This window comes from Lepisma saccharinum, chromosome 6 (assembly GCF_977018435.1).
Source record: "Lepisma saccharinum chromosome 6, izLepSacc3.1, whole genome shotgun sequence".
NCBI lineage: Eukaryota > Metazoa > Arthropoda > Insecta > Zygentoma > Lepismatidae > Lepisma > Lepisma saccharinum.
The window spans coordinates 92,194,296-92,203,316 of record NC_139234.1 but is presented as its reverse complement, the minus strand read 5'-3'; positions in this window follow the sequence as shown (position 1 = coordinate 92,203,316).

Genomic DNA, 9,021 nt, shown 5'->3' with positions numbered 1-9,021 from the left:
TCGTGCTGGAACCAAGATGACTTCGGATTCGTCACGATCGACATAATGAGGAAACCGAACGACGGAAAGTAGAGAAACAAATTCAACGACTTTTTCAATGTTGCGGCGTTGTGAGAAACGACGTATAAAATAACACTATGGTAAAACGAAAAATCGAAGACGAGAACCTCAAGTTGCGCGACTCTGGTTATGCGGTTCAAGGGTCGGAAATCCGAGAATTTACGTGGAATTTACGAAGAGAAGAAACGTCAGGATCAACCTATCATCGATGCTATCAGCGGTAAAGAAATAAAAAATGTCACGGAACAGAACAAGGATCTCATCACGGAACTTGTACCTCTTGCCGCTCGAAATTACGAAGATTATCCTCCGACGCCTCTCTCTAGCATTCACACTTCTCTCGAACTCAGACAAACGCCGAAACGTCAAGCCATAGGAAGTACTTCATCTTCTTCGGATAAGATCGAATTGGGTCCATTGGCACGAGATTACCTGAGTACCGCGAAATTCGACAAGGACGAGTTGTTCGGATTGTATCCGAGCATGGAAACCAACGAAGGAGTGATTTGGAAAATTGGAAAATGGAAAGTCACGTTCGAAGGAGACGACGTAAAAATTAATTTAGGCGAGAAAGATAGTTGGTCCAGGTACGGTTGGACTTTGGGAACTCATCACCAAAAACTATCCCAAAGATTACACGGAAGAAGATTATCAAAGTTACACGGACATTTTAATATTGTCGGATGCTCTGTATCAAAACAATCGACGCTTCTCAGAATCGAGTGAACTCAAGCAGTGGAGAGAAATACAGGAATCTCATCAAACCTATTTGGAACGATATAAAAAGTGGAAGTGGCGTCAAACGCTACAATACGTTACCGAAGGAATTCGTATGGGTTGACGACGTTCGAATACTCGTGGATCGTTTACTTGTCATAGTAGGCGAAGAAAATGCAGGTAATCTTAACTTTTACAAGAGAAAGTAGCGATCGTGGACATAATCAGCATCAAACTCTCCAACTTCATCGTGAAAGACAGTAAAGGAATTGGGTATCTGATCAAAATAATCAACACTCTTCCGCCGAAATTTTGGAACGTTGGAGATGGTAAGGGACTCGTGAACGACATCATAAACAAATTACCGTTCGAAATGCATATTCCAGGTTATCAGTACTGCGGACCAGGAACCAAACTCGAACAAAGATTGAAAAAAGGAGACAAAGGAGTGAATCCGTTGGATGCAGCATGCAAAGATCACGACATCGCTTACAATGTACAAACAAATCTAGATGCACGTCACGAAGCAGATACAAAATTGGAACATGCAGCATTTGGGAGATTCATCAGCAGGGACGCTGATGTATATGTATATAAATAACACAGCATCATCATGAAGCCCAAGGGTGTCGTTTACCAAGTACGGTACTCGAATCTAAAAACTTTGGGTGCTCTCGACGGGTTACTCACCAAGAAACAACGCGAAAGGAAACGTTCTTGCTTGTCCAAAGGTCACGGAATGAAATTGTTGCTCAGCACTCCTCATTTGAAAAGATTCCAGCGTTCGAGGAAAGAGACACACACGGGAGGTTTCATATTCAGCATTCCGGCAATTCTAGCGGCTTTGGGTGCAGTGGGAAGTTTGGCAGGTGGAAGCGCGGCCATAGCAAAAACCGTAATCTACTCGAAAAAGAACAAGGCGGAATTGGAAGAACAGAAACGTCACAATCTGGCCATGGAGAAAAAAGGTAAAGCGTCTTGAGCAAGTTTAAAAAAAAGAAGAAGCGCTCAGTAACCGCGACATTGAATCTCTGATCGAACCGTTGGGAATCAAACACTTCAGAGGAGTTTTTATGTCAGATTCTTTACCCTCCACCGTAAGAAAAAAAAGAGTGTGGAGTCGTCAACTTGGACAGTTACGAAAATCGAGGCACGAACTGGATATGTTAACTAAAAAATTCAAACACGTTCGATTTCGATTCTTTCGGAGGCGTTGCTCCATCGACTTTAGTAAATTATCTAAAATCTTCAAACATCTACTACAACGACGAAAGAATCTAAGGTTTCGAGGAAGTGAACTGCGGTCAGCTCTATCTCTCCATGTTAATGTTTCTCTCTAAAATAAATAACCCATGGATTCGATATTTCCAGAAAGCACTGTTCCATTTGAAACACGATGGGAGTGTTCCATCTCACGAGCGAAACTTCGGTCTTGAAACTCACGTTGCACGACGATATCGTCTATCCTAAATCCATAGCTCTTCGTGCTTTTTACAGCATGTACGTGATTCCCAACATCACAGAACATAATAATAGGATTGCAGTAGGAAATGAAAAAATTAGCATAACACCCGGTCAGTACAATTTGTCAACATTGCAAGCTCAGTTGAAATAAACTATGCCAATTTCCAAACGGGGGGGGGGGGGGCGTCCGACTCCCCTTCTTTCGACGCCCATTATTCCAACAAAAAATCAAAGTAAAAAATGCGCGAGATCAAAAAAGTTAAGTGTAAAATACAGGATCCATATTTTCATTATTTAATCCAAGGAATAGGTGGTTCAAGTTTTTAAAATTCCAAAAATTAGATTTCTTATGTGAGAGCACTATATGACCAAAATGTACTCCTGACTTAATTCTTTTTCTGGAACAAGGCGTGTAAATATAAATAACAAAATATAGTACTTTGCATTTCAGTACACTAACTGTATTTGAAATGTTAAAAAAAAAATAACAGATAAATAAATAAAACAGTTGCGCTGCTTATTCGCTCATCTGTTGGACCGAATAGAACAGCCTGCCCAAGGAAGGATGTAATATAATTATTATAGAAATAAATACTTTTATTTTATTAGTTTATAATAGTTATTGTTGTGCAATAATAATCATAGCCATTATTATAACTTTTAGTGTTTTAATTTTTATCAGATCCTGAACCCCCTCCTCCGTACAAAACTTTCTGGCTACGCCCATGGCAATGCATTACAATGTAATTAAATAGAACAGTATTTTTAGTAACTTGCACTTTTACATAGCTTTCACAGACCAATTCCATTGTTCTTGTAGCTTATCATTCATGTGGCCTTGCCATGTAAATCGCACGCAAACAAGTCGTCTGTTTTTTTAATTTGTGAGTATATTGAGAAATATCTTATTGGAGCATCTGGTACTCATATTTGTGCATAATGGTGAAATCTTTATTTTTCACTGTGATATCCACAACACTGACCAGCTATGAAATTCTGGCTGCTCTGCTCTTTGTAACTCACAAGATTGATACTTGATTCGGCACAAGGCAACAAAAAATCTTATTTGTAATATTAACTCAGCAGAGAAAACTGTAGTAAAGCACTGACTTAGTGCTTGCTTAGTGGTAACAACAATTTCATGTTCCAGTAGTTACGTTTCTTCTCCAATCCATTATCTCATAGCACACACAGACACGTCCTAACACCGTCTGACCAAATGCAGCGTACGCGAAGTGCAGACGACAGGACGAGTCGAATGACGACGTCACAACATGACGCAGGTGTGTTTTGCGCGCAAGGCTCAGCTCGAAAATTAGAAACTCGATTTTTTACCTAAAAATGAACGCACATGAACGTGGGAAATTGCAGGGGTTACTTGTCGATGGTGTAAATTTTAAAAATGATCTTTTAAAAAATTTAGTGGAAATGTCCATTATGTCGATTCAGCCTATGTCTGCATACTTAAACTTTCTCGTAAGATGAAACACCTAAAGTCGTGAACGTCCTAGGGCTTGTAATCAACAGGTTGAGTTAGTTCAACCAATTGCCTTGTGGGTACAAAGCTAATGTAAATTTGAAAAGTACAGAAAATCGTCCAATTTTCAAAACAGTTGCAACATGATACATGCAAGTAGAGCCATTGGATTTCAAAAGTTCAACACACATTCTTGGCTCCCACTGTATATTAGTATTAGGTTTAATTTAGACTTCACTAAATTTTATGTTTCAGCCGTTTTCTGTTACAGAGCAATTGTTTTCTATCGATCAGTGCTGATTCTTCAGTATAACAGTTCCATGGATGATATTCAACTTGACGTCATCTCGCCTAAGACTTTGGGAAGCTAAAGCTTGAAATCAGACATGTGGGTTTGCCCTAAATATAGTGGCGGAGCGTGATTTCGCGCAATGAATTGTGAGGGAAGTTGCTCGCTAAATATCATTAATTTGAATTAAATATAACGCATTAAATTCAAATTCAACGAAATTTCAGTTCGTATTTCGAACTCGAATCATATCGGACAATCTGAATGTAAACAAGAAAACTAAATGCATTATTGACTTACTATTGTAAGTAGATCTAGATCAATCTAGATAATTTACAGTTTGGAGACCTGATGGTAAGACACCTGTAGCAAGGCCCAGACGAAGATGGAGGGATAACGTTGAGATGGACCTAAAGGAAATCGGTAAGGATGGAAAAGATTGGATTTATCTTGCCCAGGATAGGAAAACATGGAAGGCTTGTGTTGCTGCAGCCATAAACCTTCGGCTTTGAGAAGTCTACAGAGTTAGTTAGTTAGCACCATTTTTTTGTTTTTCCGACTAGCTAGTGTCAAATCAATATAATCTAGTTTATTATCTAGGATCATTCGAGGTGAGATACCCCATGAGGAGAGATTCGGCGAGTTTCTGGGAGAATGCGCTGTGTTGTTATTCGTTGTTCTCAGGTGCAGCCTGACTGTTTTCGTGTGTAATATCTGAATTACGTGTCTTGTATTTTCTTTTAAATAATCGAGGCAAAAGGAAAATTATAACACTTTTCTACCTCATGAGTAAAATATCAAGTTTTAATTTACAGTTGTACTTCTATAGTATAATGATTAATTTGGCCCCGTCTTGTGCTAAATGATGCTTCCTACAATTTCATGGTCACGTCGTGTTTTAAACGAGCACGACTAAGCGGAGCATATACCCTTAGACAAAAGGACAAATTCCCAGTTTTAGAGATAGGAGACATGCTCCGTTATTACACACCTTTTCTTATGTTACTTTAAAGAATAATTGTAATAATTTTAAAAAAATGAACAAATGAAGATATTTCGTAAAAAAGTTTTCATTGCACTTCCATCATTGCGATCATTATATTTACTAGACGAAATCAATCAACCAAAAGTAAGAAATTGCAGACAAAGAGTAAGAAATGATCGATTATGGGTAAATCTGCACGATGAAGAATACGACTTGAGTCAATAAATGATGATAACGATAACGATGACGCTAATCTAGGAATGTTTACTCTGCAATCCTCATCCTCATCTGACGAATAAAGCGTGAATCTGCAAGTAGTTCCGTGGCAGAGTGCTTATAGCCCAGTCAATGAAGTACAAAAAAAGGCCAATGTCGGGAAAAATTCCGTAAAAGCTGAATTTTGGGTCAGTTATTAGAACACTACTAGTAGTGCAAAATCCCAAAAGTCCCCGCCCCTCCTCGCGGTGCTTCCTTCCCAGCGGCCCCCCCCAAACATCAATTTCGCAGACCTATATCTCCGTTACCAATCGTCGTAGGGATGTCATCCTTATTTAGTCTTAATCCTCATTAGATGGGCTGCAGAAAAGATTCTGTTTAATTTTTCGATAATGTTGGTGGTTTTGTCGTAATTTAAAAAAATAATCTTCAAGAAGTGAAATTTTTCTAGTACTTTTTGAAGTTTTTGTTTTTTAACTTTTCAACAAATTAAATGACATGAAATTATTTCGAATAAAAGTTGTAGCCTACTTTATAAGCTTTAAAACAATATAAGATTTAACGTATTTTAATGAAGGGTGCACCATAAAATGTGTCTCCAAATGGAGGATAGCACCAGAAAGGTGTGTATTTATCACAGTCCGGCTGTTAAGTCCGGAATCATTGACTTTTTAATAAAAGCAAGAGACTTGGTAGACTTAATTGTTGTAGTACCACTTAAGGTATGTTCATTCGAGTAGCCAATCGCCATATGCGTTCTGACGGCCGCCATATTGGATATTGTTTATTTTATATATCTCGGGATTTTATTCTTCAGAAATGTTCGAAATAGTGCAGACTTCAATAATATATTGATAAATCTATTTTTGAAAATTAAAAAAAAAAATAGTTTTGTAGAAAACTCATTATTTATAATACTTTAGATGAATGACGTTATTTTATATCTTGTAAGGTTACGAGATGTTTGTTAGAAGACTTTAGATCATTTTATGTACATTAAGGCTAATCGGGACTGGACCTACAGTTTAAAGTGGGATCCGAACCACTATGTGCCTCCACCGGGTATTGAACCCAGGAACCCTTGATTACATGGCGAGGACGCTACCACTGCGCCATCCGGGAGGCCCCTTAATATATGATTGTTAATATTTATATTTAATAACACTATAAAAGAGATAAACAATTTATATACAACCTAATTTGATTTCTGAAAATGGACTGAAAGAAAGAGACATAGTCAATGTAATTAATGGCACGAAAATAGTGAAAATTATTTAGAAAATATTTTGTTATGAATGTTCATAAGATCGTTTCCCTTCTTTGATCAGGTTTCAAAATCGTATCCTTCGCTTTCGCATGATGTAGTGACAGCAAGATTTTTCCATTCAACACTTGGAACGTCCAGTGTACTTTTTTACTTGCGGCGTATTTTATGATTTCTCCGTAGTTATCACCCACAAGTATAGTATTGTCAGCCATTGAGGTATCCAAGAACCACTGTCGCTCTATACTCACCCATTGGAAATCAGCAGAGCTGGGTTGACAACAAGGTCACTTACAACAAAAATAACAACCGTATGAGTATAAGTGCTGAAGGTTCTTTCATGATACAGAAAGTTTATTATTCTAACATCCTCATGTTGACAAAGGTGGATCAAAATAGCCCATTCTAACCATGTCAAAACGAGTATACTAGATTGGAATGTTTCCCAATAACTATACATTTCCGGAAAGCCTTAAGCTCAGAACACTTTTTTCTTCATTAACTTTTATTCTCTCATATAATATCTAAGATACTATAAATTAAAATAGAGAAAACAGTAATTTTGCCTGTAGTATTATATGGATGCAAAAGTTGGTCCCTTACATGAAAAGAGGAACATAAGTGAAGAGTATTTGAAAATAAAATCCTTAGACAAAAATTTGGATCTAAAAGGGATGAGGAGACAGGCGAGTGGAGAAGCATAATTTAGAACTGCATAATATGCACATGTCCAGATATTATGAGAATAATTAAATCAAGAAGACTTTGATGTACAGGCCATGTGGCACGAATGGGAGAGGAACGAAGAGGTTACAGGATTCTTGTTGGGAAACCTGATGGTAAGAGACCTGTAGGAAGGTCAAGATGAAAATGGAGGCATAACGTTGAGATGGACCTAAAGGAAATTGGTAAAGATGGAACAGATTGGATTGATCTTGCCCAGGATAGGGACAGATGGAAGGCTTGTGTTGCTGCATCCATAAACTTTCGGGTTTAAGAATGCTATAGAGTGAGTGAGAGACTTAAACTCAGAACCTTTCAGCCTTCAAGATCGGATGAGTTAAGAAATTGCAAGTAAAGAAACCGCATGGTGTTGACATGTTATGAACTGCATTAGCTCAGATGAGTTGATAGCAATCACACTGTGCAACATATGTAGATTGGATATCACTTCAAACTTCAATTTCAATTTCAATTTCAATTTCAATTTTCCTTTATTAAAGGGCGAGGTTCAGCCTGCGGCTGTTCTACCACCTAACCCCGATGGATATATATACATACAAAATACATTCTACCTACTAAATGTTTGTACAATAACAAACAAAGAAGAAAGAGAGAAACATAAAGAAGACACAAAAAGAACAAATACAAAATTGAGAACAAAGGCTCGTCTACACACTAAAAAAAAATATAATAATAATAATAAAAAGATTGAAAACAAATACACAAGGATACACAAATTAATTGACACAATTGTGCTTGGTGTCATATGGTTAAGAATAATACAAATTAATATTAATGTTATGTGTAAAAAAAAAACATATAATTGTTCTTAATATGCGAGAAAGGACAAAATATTGTTAGGGGTAGGCAACATGTAAGGGGAAAAGTAAACAAGCAAAATGTAGATGAAAATACTTGTTATTAGGAAGTTGGGTCAGAAATGCGAGCTATTATTCGTGAGTGCTGGAACACAGATATTGTTCATTTAACAACATCCACGTAATGCTTGTGTTTCCTGATGACTAAGGTAAGTCGTAATTAATGACATGGGTTTGGTGTCACTCTAAAAACCGGAAATCTTCTGAAACCAGGAGAGTTCCAATTATTACAAGCAATCAACTGGATTCAGTGGTTCTTGGCTGGCCACAACAATATAGTAGGGTGGAATTAGGATCGAACCCGGAAGTAATTACTACAGAAATGATCTTTTGGGGTGTTGTTCATCTACTTCAGGGTAACTAATAACCAGAATGCCAAAACCGTACGCCTTGGGGAAAAATTGATAGGCTTTGTCATGAATATTAAGGAAAATAAATTTTTATACTGTTATACTTGTATGTATTCTAGTAAACTATGGTAACGAATTGTTCTGGGTGATGGAGATGAAACTTTTTAGGACATTAAAACCTACACATTTCATAAGAATGTCCTGAACATTTAAAATTAGGTACATTAAATACACGGAAGGGCGGAGGGTTCAGCTCTTGCAGCAATTGACTATAGATGAGACGGCCGTGTCCAATGAGACACCTATTTAGTATTATCCTTTCTCTGCCGGAGTGACCCTGTGAGGAACGACATGCACCAATGTTGGGCGCGGAAAGCACTTTGCTGTCTCCATCAGCAGAGTTTGGCAGCACCAGCAGCTGCTTCGCTTCCTTTGATGCCTGCACTCTCAGGGAAGGGCGCTAATCGTAGAAAAATTTACTTCACTGTAGGGTATCCGGAAGAGGTAGTTTCAGACTCTAGAGCACACTAAAGGAATCCGAATAAATGAGGACTCTGTGCAAAGTGTGAACTTCAGCAATGTACAGCGCCTCTAGTAT